A 20657-nucleotide genomic window follows, 5' to 3' on the forward strand; every position below is an offset into this window, starting at 1 on the left:
CTTAAAAGAGTTAAAGATAGTAGTAAGAGCAATGAAAAAATACAACAGGGACATGAAATAGAGAATGACTGGTGGTGGCCACAGAATGGCCTCAGTCTGACAGCATGATCAGGGAGGGCTTCTGTGACGAGGTGACATTTGGGTTGAGAACTGAATGATAACGAGGAACCAGTCATGCCACAATCTGGGGGAAGGATTTCCAGACAGGAAAAATAGCAAGTGCGAAGTCTCTGGGACAGGAGCAGGTCTGCCATGTTTGAAGAACCATGTGAAGGCCAGGGTGGCTGGACCACACATAATCAGTGAGAGGGAGAGACATTTGAGATACAGTTGGGGAAATAGGCAGGCTATAGCGAGGAGTTCAGACTTTATTCTGCGTGTAAAAGGAAGCCATTTGAGGGGGTTTAGGGAAGGAGGTAACACAGGTTTGAGTTCTTAAAAGACCTCTATAATGGCTGTGTGGAGAATAGGCTGTGGGGATGTCTTAGTCCGTTTGGGTTGTATAACAAAAATACCATGGATGGGGGAGCTTAAACAACAAACATTTATTTCTCTCAGTTCTGAAAGCTGGGAAGTCCGAGATCAAGGTGTCCCGTATATATTCGGTGTCTGGTGAGAGCCAACTTCCTGGTTCTTAGGCGGGCATTTTTTGCTGTGTTCTCACATGGTGGAAGGGGCAGAGGGGCTCTCTAGGGTCTTGTATAAGGGCACTAAACCCATTCAGGAGGGCTCCACTCTCGTGACCTGATCACCTTCCAAAGGCTCCCACCTCCTAACACCATCACATGGGGACTGGGCTTCAGCATATGAATCTGCAGGGGGCAAACACCTGATCTGTAGCTGGCAGGGAGATAGAGGCAAGGAGATAAGGTAGGAGACTTTCATAGTCTTTCATATGAGAGAGGATGGCAGTTCAAAACAAAACAAGAGGTGAAGGAAGCCAGGTGAACAAATTTGAGCTGTGTTTTGGTGGTAGATGTATCAGGCAATGTCAGCTACTGCAAGAGTTGACCCCAAAAGCTTGGTGGCTTTTCACATAAAGTCCAAACAGGTGTTCTAGAAGAACCAGTGGCTGTCCGGCAAGTGCTGACTCAGGAACCCAGGATCCCTCAGTCTTGTGGCTCTGCCAGCCCCAGGACCTCAGGATCCTTTGCAGGATCTTCTTTATCCAGCAGATGGAGAAAGAGAACACGGAGAGGGCACACATGTTTCTTCATGGGCCTAAGCACAGATCACTTCCCCTTAATCCCATTGGTGAGAACCAGTCACATGGCCTCACCTGAATGATGGGAAGCTAAGAAAGGCAGTCCCTGTGTGGGCAGCCACTTCCGGGCAAAAGTTCTACGCGATGGGAAGGGAACTCAGATCCTTAGTGTCCAACTGGCCATTTCTGTCATGGTAGAGTTGGCACATTTTCTGGTGGATTGCACATAGGGGTTGAAAGAAAGTGAGGCCCCCAGGATGACTCCTTGCTTTTGGCCTGAGCAAAGGTAGAAGGTGGTCATTAACTGAAATGGGAAGTTGGATGAGGAGTAGGTTTATACTAGAGGCAGGAGATACCAAAAGACCCATTTTGGTCACATGTAGTATGAGCTGCCTATGACACATCCAAAAGGAAATGTTGAAAAGGCAGTTGGTTATAAGTCAGGACCACAAAGGAAGGGTCAAGACTGGAGATTTAAATGTTGCATTTCCCTTTACCCAGGGCTTCTGATCCCAACCCTCCTCATACAGGTATGGGCCCCTCATTACCTTGACCTTCAGTGCATTAACTGCATCAGCATAACTTTACTCCTCTTTAGAGATAATGTTTATAATTCTATAACGCATGAAATGATAACTGTTACTATTACATGCATTCACTCATTCAACACATAATTTATTGAGTGTCTACTATGTGCTGGCCACTAGTGGTTAGTAAATAGTCTCTGCCCTGTGAAGATGCCATTTTAGGAGGAGAAGATGATAAATAAAGAAGTATACTGTGTGTTAGCTGCCCTAGAGAACAACAGGGTGGGGTTAATGAGAAAATACCAGGGAAGTCAGGCGCTGGAGTTACTAGAAGCAGGAAGACTTCTATAATAAGGAACACTTGAGCAGAAACCTGAAGGAACTTGAGAGTTTGTGCAAACATAAACGCAGATGCAGGGGCTCAATCAGCTAGAAGCGTTATCCAGATAACCCAATATTTGCTTATGCCAATTTTGTGTCTATATGTCTATGTGCCTATATGGGGGAAGCATGTGCCAGGTCAGGGCAAAGCAAATGCAAAGGCCCAGAGGCAGAACAGTACCTGGCATGTTCCAAAATCAGCCATGAGGCCAGTGTGTCTGGAGTAGGTGGGGATGGGGAAGAGTGGTAGAGGATGAGGTCAGAGAGGTGGGGGGTGGGCAGGCCATGCAGTAGCCAAAACAGATTTTTTTTTCCCCAACGCTTTCATGTAACTGGAGAAGGAGGGAGAAAAACAAACCTATTTCCTGGTGCAGAAATCTTTGCAAAGAAAGCAACACACAATCAATAACTTCCTGTGCAGCTCCCAAAATGAAACACTTTCAAAGTGGAGGATCTGCAACCAAAATAAGAAAGGGTAACAGTTTCACAACATGGAGCACAGAACGCACAGAGTTTCCTCTTGCCGCAGGTTTTCTTCACAGTTAATTGCAGCCACATGTGAAGCCCGCTGGCTCGGAGGGGAAGCATTCTTAGCAAGCGCCATCAGAGACCCAGGCACACACTTCCCATCCCTCATGCTCGGAGCAAGACCATTTGCGTGATTAGCTCAGGAGGATGGGAACCTTAAAATGCTGCAATGATAAATATTCTGTTTTCTGAATCTCAACTCCAGAAACTGAGCCAGAGGCCTTTTATTAGCTAGTTTTTAGAACATTAGAAGAAGCTGGTTTAAATGGGAAAAAATAAAAAAGTCTTTTTTCAAGGGATACACAGTTTCTCAGGCTTGTTAAATTACCTTGCCTGGTTCCCTCTTGATCTGCCCACTATGATGAGAGCCGTGAAACAGAAAAACCAGCGGTGGAGTCTAGACCTTTCGAAGCTGCTCTTCATTGCTGTGGGACTCCTCAGACAGTGCTCAGCAATGTCCGCAAGCATGTGGGCAGGGCTCTACTGTGGATGCTCATGAGGTTGTCTTAGTTAATGCTGACATCCCCGGAACTGGTCCCATGTTCTCTGTTTTGTAGGAAAGTGAATTGTGGATATCAACAAGGTCTTGGCTCCCCAGCATCTAGAGGTCCTTCCTATTTGGGAGAAATTCTTCATTGGCTAGGTTTACAGAAGCCGAAGGGCGCCCCATGACCCCTCCCTGAGCCAGGAGGTGGGCAAATGGTCTAGGCTCAGCCACTGGATGTTCCTGCCCAGGATCTTGGTGATGGCAGGATCAAGAGTCCTGGAATAGCAATGCCTGGGCCAAAGTGGGGAATCCAGTGCTGGGACAGTCCTAGCTCCTTCTGCCCCAGATGGTTCTGGGGAAGCCCTGACCACCCTCTCCAGCTCTGACCGGAGTTTGGTTCTCTACTCTTCCCACCTGTTTTTCAGCCACCCAATCCCCATCCAACAAACTCCATTTCTGCTTATATTACCAGAGACTGACCATTTCTGCTCACTATAACCCAGAGCCCTGGCTTAACATGAAGTAATTTGCACACCCCCAATAAAGAACAGAAATTCCGGACTCCCAGAGTTGATGTACATTATTCTTGTTCCCGTGTACCTTGAATATGTATAACCTCCTTAGAGGATTGTAGCTAGGTCTTAAGCAGCTATCGAACACAAACACCTTAGCAAGGTAAATACAAGCAATGCCACCAAATCACCAATGTTGACATTAACAGCATGGACCTAATATGACAGATGGTGCTGCTTTATTAAATTAAATAGCTGTTAATAATATGAATGTGAAACTGACTGATATGGGCTCGTGTGTTTTCATTTTACTACTACCATGTGCCACTTGATGACTTAACTCTTCTAACCTCTTTTTTCCATTCAAACCTCAGTGAACACTCATTCATACAGCTGATCTTGAGGTCATTTGCTCTTTACTTTGCATGGGTGCACCATTCACTAGTGAAGACTACTAATGTTCTTTGGCTCTTTGGGCTGGGACCATTAAAATTATTCTACTCAGCTCTAATGCCATTGCAAACATAAATGCAGATGCAGGGGCTCAATCAGCTAGAAGCGTTATCCAGATAACCCAATATTTGCTTATGCCAATTTTGTGTCTATATGTCTATGTGCCTATATGGGGGAAGCATGTGCCAGGTCAGGGCAAAGCAAATGCAAAGGCCCAGAAGAGTCATCCAGACAACCCAATATTTGCTTGTATCAATTTTTTAAAGGTTAACATCAAGAATACTAAATTTTAAAAATTCTCCTACAAAACTCATAAATTCCTAAGACTACATTTGTAAACCTCAGTTTCAGAAATCATGGCAATGTAGTTAAGGAGCATAAGCTTTAAAAAAAGAAAAAAAAGGAGTGTAAACTTTGGAGTTAAAGGAAAAAAATTCTGGTTTTGAATCCTAACCCCATCCTTTAAGAGTCTTGGAATGGTGAGCAAGTTGTAATCTGAGCCTTAATTTTCTTACCTGTAGAATGGAACAGTAATACCTATCTTTCAGGACAGTGGTATTAAACAAGATAATTGTGTAACTATAATAAATGGTAGTCATTATTGTTATAGGTGTCCTAATTGACATTCAAATTGGTTAACATAGTTGCCCCAGTTCATACAACCATTTGGTCCCAGAGACAGACCTGGAGCCCAGATCCCCTCAACACCTCAAATCTTGTTTTTAAAAGCATCTGTGCTGGGGCGCCTGGGTGGCTCAGTTGTTAAGCATCTGCCTTTGGCTCAGGTCATGATCCCGGGGTCCTGGGATCGAGCCCTGCATTAGGCTCCCTGCTCCATGGGAAGCCTGCTTCTCCCTCTCCCACTCCCCCTGCTTGTGTTCCCTCTCTCGCTGTGTCTCTCTCTGTCAAATAAATAAATAAAATCTTAAAAAAAAAAAAAGGCATCTGTGCTGAGCAAGGCGAGGCCCCTAGGGGCAAGCTGCCTACCTTTTAGGGCTGTGCTCCTAGAGAGCTGCTGCGTCTGAGACATTTGCACTCTGCAAGAAATTATTCATTCCAGGTTAATTTTGTGGATGATCATTCAAAAACACATGATCACATTATTCCCCTACTTGGAAACTATCCATTATACCTATGGTTCTCCAAATGGGGTCCCCTGATCAACAGGGACTTATTAGAAATGCAAATGCAAATTCTCAGGCCTGATCCCAGACATACTCCAGCAGAAGCTCTGGTGGTGAGGACCAGTGTTCTGTGTTTCACTGACCCCCTAGGATGATCCTGAAGCATGCTAAAGTTTAAAAACTCCTGCATGATAGGACCAAGTCCATACTTCCTTAGCACAGCATTCAAGTCTCTTCCTGTGCTGGTCCCAGGCTACTCTTCTAGCCTCCTCTCCAAACACTCCTGAAAACACTTTATGCTCCAGCACCATCAGACTTTACTTTCTGTCTTAAACGTGACAGGCCCTCTTATGCCTTGGTACGTGCAGTGCATTTCCCTCTACTGGGCATTTCTTCAAAAAGTCTCCTCCTCTGTGAAGCTTTCCCTGATTGCTTCAAGGCTGGATGTGTGGCTCTGCAGCCTCTGTGTCATATTTCTATTACATATACAGGGGTTTATCACACTGTATTGTCTCTCACTAGTTACTGAGACCACTAGTTACCAATCATTATCCAGGTTCTCCCTGCCCCAGCAAGAGAATGCTGATTTCCCAGCTCCCTTGCAAGACAGGAGTGGTCAATGAGATGCAAACAGATGCTGATGGGTTTTGGGGGTGCTTGATGATTCAGCTGGCAGGTACTCTGCTGCTCTTCTCTCCTTCCTCCTTATACGAGCCAAGCTGCATTGCCCACCTTGCAACCATGGGTAAGCTTGAGGCTGGGGGGACCATGCTAAGGATGGCAGAGAAAAAAACATAGCAGGAGCCTGGGACGTTGGTGACATTGTGAGGCCACTGCACCATCTCTGGACCTTTGTCCCCTGGCTTTAGGTTACATGATATTCAAATAAATCCTCTTCCCTTCCCCTTTTCCTTCCTTCCTTCCTTCCTTCCTTCCTTCCTTCCTTCCTTCCTTCCTTCCTTCCTTCCTTCCTTCCTCTCTCCCTCCCTCCCTTCCTCTCTCTCTCTCTCTCCCTCTCTCTTTCTTTCTCTCTCTCTTCCTCTCTTTCTTTCTTTCTTTTCTTTCTTTCTTTTAATAAATCCCTTTCTTATTGGAGCCACGTTCCCCCCTCCCCGAGAATCTAACAACACAGTGCCTCAAAGGCAGGACTGTCTTTTACTCATTGCTGAATCTATGTGCCTGGCACAGAGCCTAGCAGATGCTTAATAAATACTTGAGGAAGGAATGAAAGAACAAATCCTTATTCTTTCTGTTGCAGAAGGAATCGGAGCTTGCATATCAGGCCTAAAATTGACTTCTTGGAAACTCTGGGAAACCACATCAGGTTAAAAATAAAGACAGATCTTTTAAATTTTATTTTAAATTAAAATGTCACAGTTGTAACTGAAACCAGGATAACATTATCCTACCACTGGACAGAAAATAGGTGCTAAATGAAGACATGTGTCACTCCTGCTTAAAATCCCACAATAGTTCCCCATGGCTCTTAAAGTCTTAAGTTCCTAGTGTTTTCTGTTTTTTCACTGTTTTTTAAAAATTTTTATAGTGATAACTGTAGATTTACATGTAATTATAATAAATAATAGAGATCCCATGTACTCTTTGTCTAGTTTTCTACAATGCAAACTATAGTACAATATCATAACCAGAAAACTGACATTGATACAATCCACCAATCTGATTCAGTTCCCAGTTTTTGCTTGTATTCATTTGTGTGTGTGTGTGCACGCATATGTGTGTGTTTAATTCTTTACCATTTTATCATGTGTAGGTATCCACATATCCACCTCCACGGTCAAGACACAGAATATTTCCATCACCACAAGGATCCTCTGCATTGCTCTTTTATACCCACACTTACCTCCTTCCTGCTGTGCCTTCTCCCCCCATCCCTGACTCTGGCAACCACCAAGCTAGTCACCATTTCTAAAATTTGTCATTTTTAAATGTTCTATAAATGGAATAACACAGTATGCCACCTTTTGGGATTGGCTTCTCTCCCTCGGCATAAGTCCCTAGAGATCCATGCAAGTTCTTGTGTGTATCAATCTTTCCATTCCTTTTACTGCTGAGTAATTACTACTCAGCGGTATGGATGGACCAGTTTGTTTAACCATTGGCCTGTTGAAGGACATCTGGGCTATTTCCACGTTTGGGCTATCACAAATAAAGATGCCTGTGAACATTCATGTACAAGTTTTTGTATGAACATGCCCACTACCTTTTGAACCCCTTCCTATGATTGAAGTGTTCCCTCCCTTATGAGTCCTGCCTACTGAAGACAGAAGTCAGAAAAACTCATTTTCCCAACTTGCATCCGAGGCACTTAGGCTCTGTCCATCAGACACAGCCACGTGAGAATTTGTTCACATATGAGCTGTGTGAGGAAGCAGGTACTCCAGAGAATCCATTTTTAGACCAGGATAAGTGAAGAGGGCAGCAGTTATGGAGGTCTGGGTGTCCATGTCACGGCAGCCAGTGAGCTTCGGTGACTATACCAGAGGGGGGTGGGGTGGGCAGTGGTGTCTTTGGTGAAAGTCCTGTGGGGAGGTTTGGGCATTGTTTGTGGTCCTGTGGCCTCCCAGCCCCATTCTATGACCCTCGTAGAGAGGTGAACTACCTAATATTCTTTTCAAAATTTGTTTTCTGCTTAAATAAGCTTGAGTAGATTCTGTCATCTACAACTAAGAACTCCCACCAACCTCCCTCTCTAGCCTCATTTCTAGCTGCTCCTTATATGCAACGCTCCAGCTATCCTACACTCCTTTCAGTTTCCCAAATATACCTTACTGGCTTCATATACTTTCCCGTTTACACGCGTCTCATGTTGTATTAACGTTGTTTACTTCTCTGGCCATTCTCAGAACTGTGAATGCATCCCCAGCCTCCGTCACACTTCTACTGCCCTTAGGATACTATCAACCAATATTCAAATGATTGCTTATCTTTATCTTTGATGACATAAGAACAATGCTTGTGACCAGTACTATTATGGTCCCTTCGCCACTCCGAACTGAAGTTTCATAATCTATAAAATGGAGTAACATTGCTAAGAGAAGGACAGTATAAACAACAACAAAACACCCCAATTGAAAAATGGGCAAGGCACTTGAATAGATATCTTTCCAAAGAAGATCTATAAATGGCCAATAAACACATGAAGATGTTCAACATCACTAATAATTAAGGAGATGCAAATCAAGACCACACTCAGTAAGATGGCTGCTACCAAAAAACCCAGAAAACCAAGTGTTGGTGAAGATGTGGAGAAATTGGAATCCTCCTGCGCTGTTGGTAGGAATGTGAAGTGGTGCAGCCACTGTGGAAAACAGTATGGTGGTTCCTCAGAAAGTTTAAAATGAAACTAATTGAAAGCAAGGGTCTCCGAAGAGATGTTTGTACACCCATGTTATATCAGCAATATTCACTATAACTAAAAGGTGGCAGGAAGCAACCTAAGTGTCCATGGAGGATGAATGGATAAGCACAATGTGGTTTACACACACGATGGAATATTATTCAGCCTTAAAAAGGAAGGAAATTCTAACACATGCTACATGGAAGAAACCTCAGGACACTACGCTAAGTGAAATAAACCAGTCAGAAAAAGACAAATAGTATATGATTTCACTTATATGAGGTAGTTAGAGTAGTCAGATTCATAGAGATGGAAAAGTAGAATCGTGGTTGCCAGAGAATGGGAGTTATTGTTGAATGGATACAGAGTTTCAGTTTTGCAAGATGAAAAGTGTTCTGAGGATGGACGGTGGTGATGGTTGCACAATGTGAGTGTACTGAATGTGCCACTGAACTTTACACTTAAAAATGATTAAGGGGCGCCTGGGTGGCTCAGTCGTTAAGCGTCTGCTTTGGCTCAGGTCCTGATCCCAGGGTCCTGGGATCGAGCCCCGCGTCGGGCTCCCTGCTCAGAGGGGACCCTGCTTCTCCCTCTCCCACTCCCCCTGCTTGTGTTCCCTCTCTCACCGTCTCTCTCTCTCTCTCTCCCTCTCTCTGTGTCAAATAAATAAAATCTAAAAAAAAATAGATTCTTTAAAAAAATGGTTAAGATGTAAATTTTATGTTATGTGTATTTTTTATGAAGATTTTATTTATTTATTTAGAGGGAAAGTGTGTGTGTGAGTGGGGAGAGGGAGAGAGAGAATCTTTTTTTTTTTTTTTTAAGATTTTATTTATTTGAGATAGAAAGCAAGAGAGAGAGCACGAGCAGGGGAAGGAGGAAGGGCAGCAGAAGAGGGAGAAGCAGGTTCCCCACGGAGCCTGCAGCCCAAAGCAGGGCTCGATCCCAGGACCCTGGTGCCCAGGAGAGAGAGAATCTTAAGCAGACTCCATGGTGAGTGAGGAGCCAGACATGGGGCTCGATCTCACATCCCTGAGACCAAGACCTGAGCTGAAATCAAGAATCGGATGTTTAACGGACTGAGCCACCCAGCGCCCCTGTTATGTGTATTTTAACACAGTTTTTTTTTTTTTGAGTTAGTAACAAATCACAATGAGTCACCATTTCATATCTGCTAGAATGGCTAAAACAGTATCAAGTGCCAGGAAAGACGTAAAGCGATTAGAGTTCTCATGTGCTGTTTGACCCTCTCTACAAACATTTAAAAATTTAAATATACACTTATCATGTGACCCTGCAGTTCTCAAGCCAGATATATACCCAACAGAAATGAAATGTTACAAAAAGACTGGCACACAATGTCAGAGCAGCTTTGCTTATAATAGTCAAAGACCACAAACAAGCTAAATGTCCATCAACACGTAAATAGGGGCGACTGGGTGGCTCAGTAGGTTAAGCGTCTGCCTTAGGCTCAGCTCATGGTTCCCAGGTCCTGGGTTCGAGTCCCACATCGGGCTCCCTGCTCCGTGGGAAGCCTGCTTCTCCCTCTGCCTCTGCCTGCTGCCTCCCCCCACCACACCGCTTGTGCTCGTGTGCTCTTGCTCTCTCTCTCTCTGTCAAATAAATAAAATCTTTTAAAAAACACAGGTAAATAGATAAACAAATTGTGATCCATCCATACAATGGAATACTCCTCAACGATAAAAGGAATGAACCACTAATACATGTAACAACATGGAAGGATCTCAAAACATTATGCTGAGGAAAAAACCCCGAGGTATAAAAGACTACATACTATATGATTTCATCTACATGAAATTCCAGAAAAGACAAATCTAATATGTGGTGATAGAAATGAGTTCAGTGGTTACCAGGGATAAGGCTGAAGGGAATGACTGTAAAGAGGCATGAAGGAACTTTCTGGAATGGTGGAAATAGTTTTATCTTGATTGGTGGTTTCATAGATGTATGCATTTGTCAAAAGTCCTTAAGCCATACACTTGAAATAGATCTAGATTATACTTCAATAAAGTTGGAAAAACATTAGTGGGACACAGTATTTACATATCAAACACTAGAATCCCACTCTTCAGCCTCAATGTCTCATATTAATGTTAATGTGTTTTCTACTCTTACATGCAGTAGTAAAATGATGAAGAAAAGAAAGAGAAATTGACATTTTTTTTGAGAGTTCTCTTCAGTGGGAGTTACCAGAGGAGTCATCTGGATGGTACAAGCGAAAGCATGAGATTTGAACCCTCGGCAATTATTTTGTTACCAAAATGAGAGCTTAGAGGGGGTTCTGCTTGGCACTTACACCTATGTGCTATCATTTGACCCTCAACACCCTAGGAAGCAAATTTCATTGTACTCGTGCTTAGGATTGAGCAAAGAGTCTCAGATTTGCTAAATAACCTACTTGTCACACAGCCAGAAAGTGGTTGAACTAGGGTTTGAACCTCATACTCTTTTGACTACATACCTGGAAACTGGAATCCTATATTCATATGCCTTGGATCCTGGCCACCAAAACCTGTTTCCTTTGCTTTACAATGATTAGGGTCCCCCAGAGGGCCCCTGAGTTCTCTGCAACTCCAGCCTACATAGTTAAGGCACAGGGACAATGGACTGGCTAGTCCATTGGTTACTACAGAGGGTCAGGATCTGTTGGCAGATTTTTTTTCTCTTTCAGCCATTTCTTTCTTTCTTTCTTCTTTCCTTCCTTCCTTCCTTTTCATTCTTTTTTCTCTTTCTTTCTTTTCTTTCTTTCTTTATTTCTCTCCCTCTTTCCTTCCGTCTTTTCTTTTTCTTCCTTTTTTAAGATTTTATTTCTTTATTTGAGAGAGAGAGAGAGAGAGAGCACGAGCGGAGGAGAGGGGCAGAGGGAGAGGGAGAAGTAGACTCTCCACTGAGCAGGGAGCCCTAGGTGGGGCTTGATCCCAGGACGCCAGGATCAGGACCTGAGTCTAAGGCAGATGCTTAACTGACTGAGCCACCCTGGCACCCCAACCATTTCTTTCTTTTTATTTACAGTTGTGTTCAACACAAACCAATTCCATAACATGAGAAATGCTGTGAATCAAAGCATAAACACATAAACACAATGTACAACCAAAACCGATGTATAGCATTCAGATATGAAGCAAGAGGAGGTATTCATTCACACCCAAAGTAGCCTGAGATCTGCTGGATCTGTCTGTTTCATGTTGGTTTCTGAGGATGGCAAGAATTGACTTTGGCTTTTAAGACTACTGTGGCCATATTCGATATTGGAACATCTTGGCATCAGTTTTGTGCCGCAAAAGACTTCAGGGGATGTCTATTTCTAAAAAGCTTTCTCTCTATTGAGGCAGATATAAAAGATCCCCTTTCCAGAATCAAGCCCACAATAGGCTCCAACCCTTTTAGACCTATGTTCTAACCGTCTAAAATATTTACTAGTTGTTCTGGTTGCTCACATCATTCTGGTAACTAAAGACTTGTGGCTTGGCTTGACATCCTCCTTCAGTAAAAGCGACTGATGGGTCTGAGCATCAGCAAGCTAAAGCCCAGTTCCCTCTCACCTGGCCAGATGTATAGGCTGACATAATAGTTGTATTGGTCAGGACTCTTTTTCACCCATAAGAATTTGTTTACTCTTGCAACTGAAACGTTCAGAGGGAACTAGCTCCAGACAGGGCTTGTTTCCAAGGATCTCACCCGTCACCAAGGCCCCAGTTACTGCCTTCTTCAGCTCTCTCTCCCGTGGACCTGGTTTATCTGCAGGCTCCACGTTCTGTTTTGTGGTGGCAAAATGGCTACCGTAGGTCCAAGTTGCATACTCTCATACCACGACATCCAGAGGAACAGAAAGAGTCTTTCCTAGGAGTTTCCAGAAGAGACTTTTACTCAGAAGCCCGAGCAAGCAGCTTCTTGGCTGTGATCTGCTCATCGGTCGAGCCCTGAGCCAAATGCTGTGGGAGGCAAGCACATTACTGTGACCAGTAAGCACTTGCTCTGCTGGGGTCAGACCCACCAAACCACATGGTCGAGAACAGGGGAGAATGAATCCCCCAAAGGACAGTCAGGGCAGCACTGGTAGGTAGAACCTGAAAGGCAGTCAGCACATTTCCTTCTGAGCAGCTTCCTCTACACTTTGAACTGACTGGCTCAACCCTAAAGAACATCAAGTCTGGACCTTGTTCAGTCCTTAGCTCACTGAAACTCCCTATAGCCTTTGCCACGGTTGATCCTTCTTGAAATTCCTCACTCTAAGGGTTCTCAACCCTGGCTGTCATCTGAGGACATCAAAGTGGAGAATTTTACACGTATCAATGCTCACGGGTTCAGATTCTGTGGGTATGAGGTTAGCGCAAGGGACAGGCATCTGTACGTTTACAAGGCTTCGTGGGTGACTTTGATGCAAGCAGTCCCGACTGAGAACCACTGTCCTAGGCTGCTGTGACATCACCCTCTTCTGGCCCATTCATTCATTTTGCAGTTATTTACTGAGTGTGTACTACACGTGCCAGACACTCAGGTGGGTCCTGAGCACACACAGGTGAACAAGGCAGACAAGCTAACTGTCCTTATGAAGCTTAATTTTAGTGGGGAACATGGAGAGAGGCAAATGAACAAGTAAATGTTCCAAAGATTTTAGATAGTCCTATGAGCTATAAAGGAAGTAAATCAGGAGGAAGTGACAGGATGGTAAAAAATGGCTGCCCGGCATTATTCACAGTAGCCCAGATATGGAAACAACCGAAATGTCTATCAATGGATGAATGGATAAAGAAAATGTGATATATATAAACAATGGACTATTTTACACTCCTAAAGAAGAAGGAGGGGCGCCTGGGTGGCTTAGTCGGTTAAGCATGTGACTCTTGCTTTCAACTCAGGCCATGATCTCAGGGTCGTGAGATCAAGCCCCATGTCGGGTCCACACTCATTGTGGAGTCTGCTTGAGATTCTCTCTCTCCCTCTCCGTCTGCCCCTCCCCCTGCTTGTGTATGCACTCTCTCTCTCAAATAAATAGATAAATCTTAAAAAAAAAAAAAAAGAAGGAAGGAAATCTTGCCATTTGCACCAACATGGATGGACCTAGAGGACATTATAATAAGTGAAATAAGCCAGACCTAAGAAGACAAATGCTGCATGATTCCACTGATGTGGGGGAATCTAAAATAGTAAAACTCATAGAAGGAGGTAATAGAATGGTGGTTGCCAGGGGCTGGGAGAGGGAGAAATGGCAGAAGTGATAGTCAAAGAGTACAAAGTTTCAGTTATACAAGATCAATAATTTCCAGAGATCATAGTTAACAATACCATATTGTATACTTAAATTTTGCTAAAAGGATAGATCTTATGTTATTTATTCTTACCACAAACGAACAAACAAAAGTAATAATAATAAAGGGAGGCAAAGGAAGCTTTGGGAGGTGACGAATCCATTTATGGCTTCCATGGTGGTGAGAGTCACAGGTATACACTTATCCCCAAACTCACTGAGTTGTATACATTAAATCTGCACAGCTTTTTACATGTCAATCACACCTTAATAAAATGGTTTTTGTTTTTCAAAAAAAAGACCCTGGAAAGTGGTGAATGTCAGAAGGAGCAGACCTAAAACAGGATTGCACTTAGTGCACCCAAGGAAAGAGGAAAGTCCTGTGTCTGATCTGAGTAAGGAAGAGCAAAAGACAAGGAGGTACATGGGCAGGGCAGGATCTTGCTGGGCTCTGTGGGCAGCAGTAAGGAGTTCAGATTTATTCTCTATGCACTGGGAAGCCCCGAGTCTCCTCCTATGTCTCTTGTATGTCTTTGTGGGTTTTTGTGAGCTGCTTTTTCTCTACCTGAGCCTTAAGTGTTACTGTTCTCTCAGCTTCTTTCCTTGGCCCCTTGCTCTTCTCATTCTACCGGGGTGGGTGGGGGAGTGGTGGGTCTTCCTTGCTCTTGGTTGGCAGTTGAGACCTTTCTCTGGGGCTTTGGACTCATGTATCAAACACAGGCTGGACCCTCCGTGTCCCACGGGCTCCTCAGACTTGTGCAAAGCCCTCCTGCAGCCTCCCCTCCCATCCGCTCCATGTGCTATCTCTCCAGCTCAGGTAAAAACACTACCTGCTACCCAGACATCCAACCTAGAAACCTGAGTGTCACTATGAGTCCCTCCCTCTCTCTCACCTCGTACAGTCAATCAATTACCAATTTTTTTTAAACCTCCGAAATATTTTTCAAATCTCTTTTCCTCACTCTCCTGCCTGATGCAGATGACAGTGCTAAACCAGATGACCACAGCTCTTCCATGGATGGCTGCCACAGCCCCCTACTGAGTCCTGTTCCCGTCAAATGTGCTCTTCACACTGACTGCCCAGGTGAAGCTGCTAACACGTGAGTCTGCCCAGGACGCAACTGGGGAAGTCTGACCCCTCGTGGGGTGGCGGGATCCACTTTCTCTCCCTTCCTCCCCCACACTGTTCTTCCAGGACTTGGCAGATGCCTTGGCTGGGATAACAAAAGCAAGTCTTGGGAACTGGATTGAAGGCAGAGAAAGAGACGAGAGGAAGCATAACAATGCATGGAAGTAGAAGATAGGCAGAGAGGGTCACTCTCTCGGTTTTGTGGAAAGTCTGGAACTTATAGACGCCTCCTTGACACAACTTACAGCTCCCAGGCCACTCACAGCCCTGCCCCGAGGATCCAGGCTGAAACTAGGAAGAGCGGGATCCTGGGGAGGGAATGGGAAAGGGCTAAGGGACTGCAAGACCGTGAGGAGATGGCGTGGGGGTCCAAGCACCCATGTCAGAGGACACATTCCTGTGCAGGAGCTGAGAAAAGGAACTGAGATGAGGAGAACCAGCTGTGAGCACTCTGAGCACTCTGCAAGTGGTCAGGTAGGAATGTTCAGCTTGAACTTGAAGACCAGGACCAATGTATACTCAATGGCCAATGCTAAGGCTGCTTGATGATGAACCTCTCCTGTCACTGTGAAGGGGTCCCAGCGCTGCAAAAGACCCTCACCACCTGCCGTCCTCTCTTACACCTCTCCTGCCTCATCGCTCACCTTCCCCAGATGGACTTCTCCAGTCCTGTAGAGCATCTGCTTGCTCATGCTTCTATAATACACCACACTGGTCTCACTACCTGCAATGATTTCACCCCAACACACTCCCCTGCCCAGCTCCTCACTACTGTCTATTTGTCCTTACAACAGACATCAGCTGTTTGAGTATTTTATAATGGGGAGAAAAGCGGTGTTTGGGCATCACACAGTCCTGGCTTAGAACTCCAGCTTTACTGTTTACTCACTGAGAACTTAGCAATCATTGTATCTATCTTATTATCAGTAAAATAGAGTGATAATCCCTTCCTTGCACATCTTTAGGGGCTCAAATGGACTTATATAAAGTGCCTGGCACATAGTAGGTACTCAATAGATGTTAGCTGTCTTTCTTGCCCTTGAGATACTCAGTAACAGTTCTAATTCCGGAGTCATTTGCAGGATGCTACCAACAGTGTCTGACAGCATTATCTTTCCCTTCTTCCTTGACTTCTCTCTACTGGTTAGCTTGAATGCAATTTTCATTCATTATGTATTGGAAGTGATGCATTTTCTATGCGGAGTAATAGGCAGGAGCTATCCTTTACTGGGTGTCCTCCCCATCATGCCTGGCCTTCACTAGATGTTTTCCAGACAGTCCTTTGGTTAATATTCACAATGGTTCTTAGGGGGCTGGTAGTATTAACCACTATCCTATAAATGACCAACTTGAGGCTCCCTGAAGTCACACAGCTTGATAGATCCAAGATGATCCAAGATAGAAACCCAGTCTTCCGATTTCAGAGCCCCTGTTCTTTCAAATAGACCACATTTCCTCTCATGAAATATAATAATAATAGTAATAGAAACGGCTAAATTTTTACTGATTACCAATGTGCCAGGAACTAGGATAGCTCTGTACACGTATTAGCTTAATTAACCTTGGCAAACCTCCTACCAAGTAGTTACTATTACTATTCTACTCCACAGAGAAGCGAAGCATCAAGAGGTTAAAATACTTGCCCAGATCACCAAGCTGAGTCTGTGTGTATATATAACATGTCATAGAACACTGCAATTTCAATCTATCTTCTTTCCTCAATGAGCATAAGATCCATGATCAAGGGCGCCTGGGTGGTTCAGTTGTTAAGCATCTGCCTTCAGCTCAGGTCATGATCTCAGGGTCCTGGGATCGAGCCCCACATCCAGGACTCCCTGCTCTGTGGGAAGCCTGCTTCTCCCTCTCCCACTCCCCCTGCTAGTGTTCCCTCTCTCACTGTGTCTCTCTCTGTCAAATAAATAAATAAAATCTTAAAAAAAAAAAAAGATCCATGATCAAACGACAGAGAGAAAGTGGGAGAGTTTTACAAACACTGAAGATTTGTTAGAAGGATGTAAGTGGTTACACCGCAGTGCAGGTGAGGGGACATTCTGAGTGTACACAGCATTCGGAAACCAGGAAGCAGAGGCACTGGTCTCCTGGAGCTCTGCGTGTGCAGCAGAGGCCACCACCCCAGAGAGCCAGGCTAGATCCTGAGGGTCACATGGAGGGGGAAGGAGCTGGAAGACTCAAGTTTGTCACCCATCTCTGGAGACCTTCAGAATCATAAGCCTTACAAAGATGATTAGCAGCCCAAGACAGCAAAGACAGCCTCTTCCAACCAGCAAACAGAGCTGACAACTTGCACGATCCCTTGGGAATGTGTCACCATGATGTCACCTTGTTTATTCCCCGCCTGGGAATCGGGCCCCACTGGGGTTTGATTAACTGCCCGCTCCAGGCAGCAAAATGACAATGCTTTTTAACTTATTCTTCAGAACATAAGGAGCTCTCCATCTAAAAGTCACTCCGAAGTAAATCACAGGGTTGTTTAATCTTTGCTCTGATTCTGCTATTTAGAAGCAATTCTGTGTCACTTCCCTTCAATCACTGGGCATGTCAGCACTTAAGTATAGTGTGAAAATCATTCATGCAGAGAACATGTACTCACTGAGAGTGTCTTATATGTCTGTTCCCTGAGTAGGTGCTCAGGATATGTTAGTGGACAAGAATGGTACAGTCCCAGTAGGTGAGGGACTGAGTGTAGTTGGGAAGGGGGATATTTAAGAAGCAACTAGAGTTTACTAGAGTTTATTAAGGGCGGTGTACAGAGAGCCATGGGAGCATACAACAAAGGTCTCAACTCAGTCTTAGGAGGACAGAGGATGCTTCTCTGTAGAGTTGATATGTAACTGAGGCCTGGGGGTTGAGTAGGAGTAAGGCCTGTACAAGAAGGAAAGAAAAGCATTATGAAGGCAGGAGACAGCAAAGTCCAAGTTGCCAGCAGGACAGAGAGCAAGAGGGAGAGCAATATACAGAGGCAGGACAGCTCGGTGGGGCCAGATCATGCAGGACTCTGTCAGTCAAGTTAAGATGTGAAGGGTTCCAGGGGCTCCTGGGTGGCTCAGTTGGTTAAGCGTTGAACTCTTGATTTCGGCTCAGGTCATGATCTCAGGGTGGTGAGATCGAGCCTCGTGTGCACTGGGACAGGAAGACATGGCTTCAGATCCGCCCCCTCCACTACCTCCTGGAAAATTTGATTGACCTACATTAAACTTTTGGAGTCTCAGTTTCCTCATTGCAACATGGGGATAAAAATAGCTGACTTCCAGAGTTGGTGTGTGGATCAATGAGAACATGTGTGGAAAACAAGTACAGTGTGTGGCTCAATAAAAACTCCTTCCTTCACCCCATCCCAGCTCCTCCACCTTCCAGGTTGAAGCATCTAGGCAAAAACCAAATTCTATAAATCAGAAAGAAAGAAAACATTCCTCAGCAGAAAACCCACACAAAGATGATGGACCCAATGATAATATTTCCAGAACTTGCTATTATAGTATTTCTGGGTGGGCAAGTTGCTGTCCTCTCAGGAAGCTTTTCAATTTAAGGCAATAACTTCATTGTCAAACAAAGCTTGTTTTCTTCTCTATAATGTAAGCAATTGCCTACTTTTCTCCCCAAAGCTAGGAGGCCAGCCTACTGCCTTTTCTGACAACCCAACAGTAAGTATAACATTCCAAAACACACTAAGGAGTTCCCTCTCTGGTGGCACCTATAAGCCTTAAAGCAACTCAACTTTTCCTCCTGAGCTCTACCACCCACTGAATTAGGAGCTTCCTTTTCTATTCTTTATTAATACTTCATTGTAAATAGTTTTATTTTTCATTTTCAGCATTTTCTTCTCTTTCATATCCACTTTTTCATTTCTTCCCATTTTTATTTTTTAATATTTTGTCCTTTTACAAAAAAATAGATACTGTTTCTCCTTCTATCCCTTAGAGGACTGTAAACATAATCATCTTAAAGTCATCCTCAGGTTGCTTATTTTCATTTTACCTGGAATGAATTCGTCTCTTGATTGTTGATTTTGTTTGGCTCTGTGTTTTAGCGGGTTTTTTTTCTTCTTTCTTTTTTTTTTTTTAATATATTTTTTTAAGTAATCTCTATACCCAACGTGGGGCTTGAACTTACAACTCTGAGATCAAGAGTTGCATGCTCTACTGACTGAGTCAGCCAGGTGCCCCCACATTGATTTTCTTTATAGACTTTGGGAATTCTGGTTTGCACATTCATTTTAAGAGTGTGTTTTCCCTCTTGACGACCCCAGGCTCCCTGTTGCACTCCTTTCCTGTCCAGCAGTTTCCAGTTGCCGGAGTCTGGCCTTTCACCTTGCTTGGTGCCCTTGTCATTTCTGTTGCTACACAAAAGCCTGATCCCTGGTCACCTCTGCCTGCTTCCCCATCCAGAGCCCCCTGAAGGCCCATTTATTACACTAGATTTCTTCCATTTTTGCTCCACAGAGATATTTATTGTATTTTTTATTTTATTTGTTTTTAAAAGATTTTATTTATTTATTTGACAGAGAGAGACACAGCGAGAGAGGGAACACAAGCAGGGGGAGTGGGAGAAGGAGAAGCAGGCTTCCCGCTGAGCAGGGAGGCCGATGCGGGGCTCGATCCCAGGACCCTGGGATCATGACCTGAGCCGAAGGCAGACGCTTAACGACTGAGCCACCCAGGCACCCCTTATTGTATTTTTTAGTGTGGCCATTTTTTCCTTTCTCTTTTATACTTTATCTATCATTTCATATATTTGAAGCAGAGGAAAGCCTCAAAGTATGACCTTATGACATCATCTTGACTAGAAGCCTCCCAGATCTTCTGTACATACCTCTCTTAGCCCACCTGTTACGTGATATTGTGTTTCCATGGCTGACTCCACCACTTACCCAAAGTTATAGGTCAAGTGGCACATCCAGGATTTGAACCTCAGTCTACACACTCCAAGGCCTCTTGTCTAGAATACTGAGGAATACAGACCCATTCATCCCTCCATCCCCAGTGCCTTGTACAAAGTCTGGCACAAAACAGGTGCTTAGTTAATGTTTGTCAAATGATTTCGTCTCAGACTCCCATTGCTGTCTTCTAGATATATCATAATCTTCCTTTGCTTCCCCCCCGCCCCGTGCTAATGCAGTATCCCTCTTTTTGGAAATGTAAGGCCAATGAACACCTAATTCTTATCTATCCTACCCTTCCGGTTCCCATGCTGAACATCACAATCAGAGAACTCTCTCTTACAGCCCAGGCCTTGCTGCATGACCCCTCCTTACCTAGCACTTCAGGCACTCACTATTATTTGATGAACATTTGCCTCCCGATGTGGACACAAATTTCTCTTTTATGAATCGAAGATCTTAAAGCTCTTGAAAGACAAAACATGGAAAAATTGGTAAATTAGTTTCATCTAGTGGTGTCCTTCTATTGTTCTGGAATTTTTACTCCCTGTTCTAATTTTGGCCTAAAATGTGAAACAATATAATACAAAGTAATAATAATACAATTCTGTGATCCTGGGTTATCTGTAAACAGCCCACAACTGCGGATATTCTCTATAATTTCCTATAATGTTACCTTATATTTGAATAAAATTCCATTTATCTTAGTTAATTTCATACCAAACCCATGAGGTACATATTAGTATTCATTTCTTTTTTTTTTTTTTTTTTTTTTAATTTTTTTTATT

At 44.0% G+C, this 20657-nt stretch overlaps 1 long non-coding RNA gene across 2 annotated transcripts in view; it reads left to right on the plus strand.

Annotated features, from left to right (window-relative positions):
• Window positions 1-20657, plus strand: part of LOC116636800 — a 36216-nt gene that overhangs the window by 9248 nt on the left and 6311 nt on the right. For both annotated transcript variants that reach the window (XR_004300401.1, XR_004300400.1), the window contains exon 2: window positions 14823-14943. This is a non-coding gene — a long non-coding RNA (uncharacterized LOC116636800). The remainder of the gene's footprint in view (window positions 1-14822; window positions 14944-20657) is intronic.

This window comes from Phoca vitulina, unplaced genomic scaffold (assembly GCF_004348235.1).
Source record: "Phoca vitulina isolate PV1807 unplaced genomic scaffold, GSC_HSeal_1.0 scaffold13, whole genome shotgun sequence".
Taxonomy (NCBI): Eukaryota; Metazoa; Chordata; class Mammalia; order Carnivora; family Phocidae; genus Phoca; species Phoca vitulina.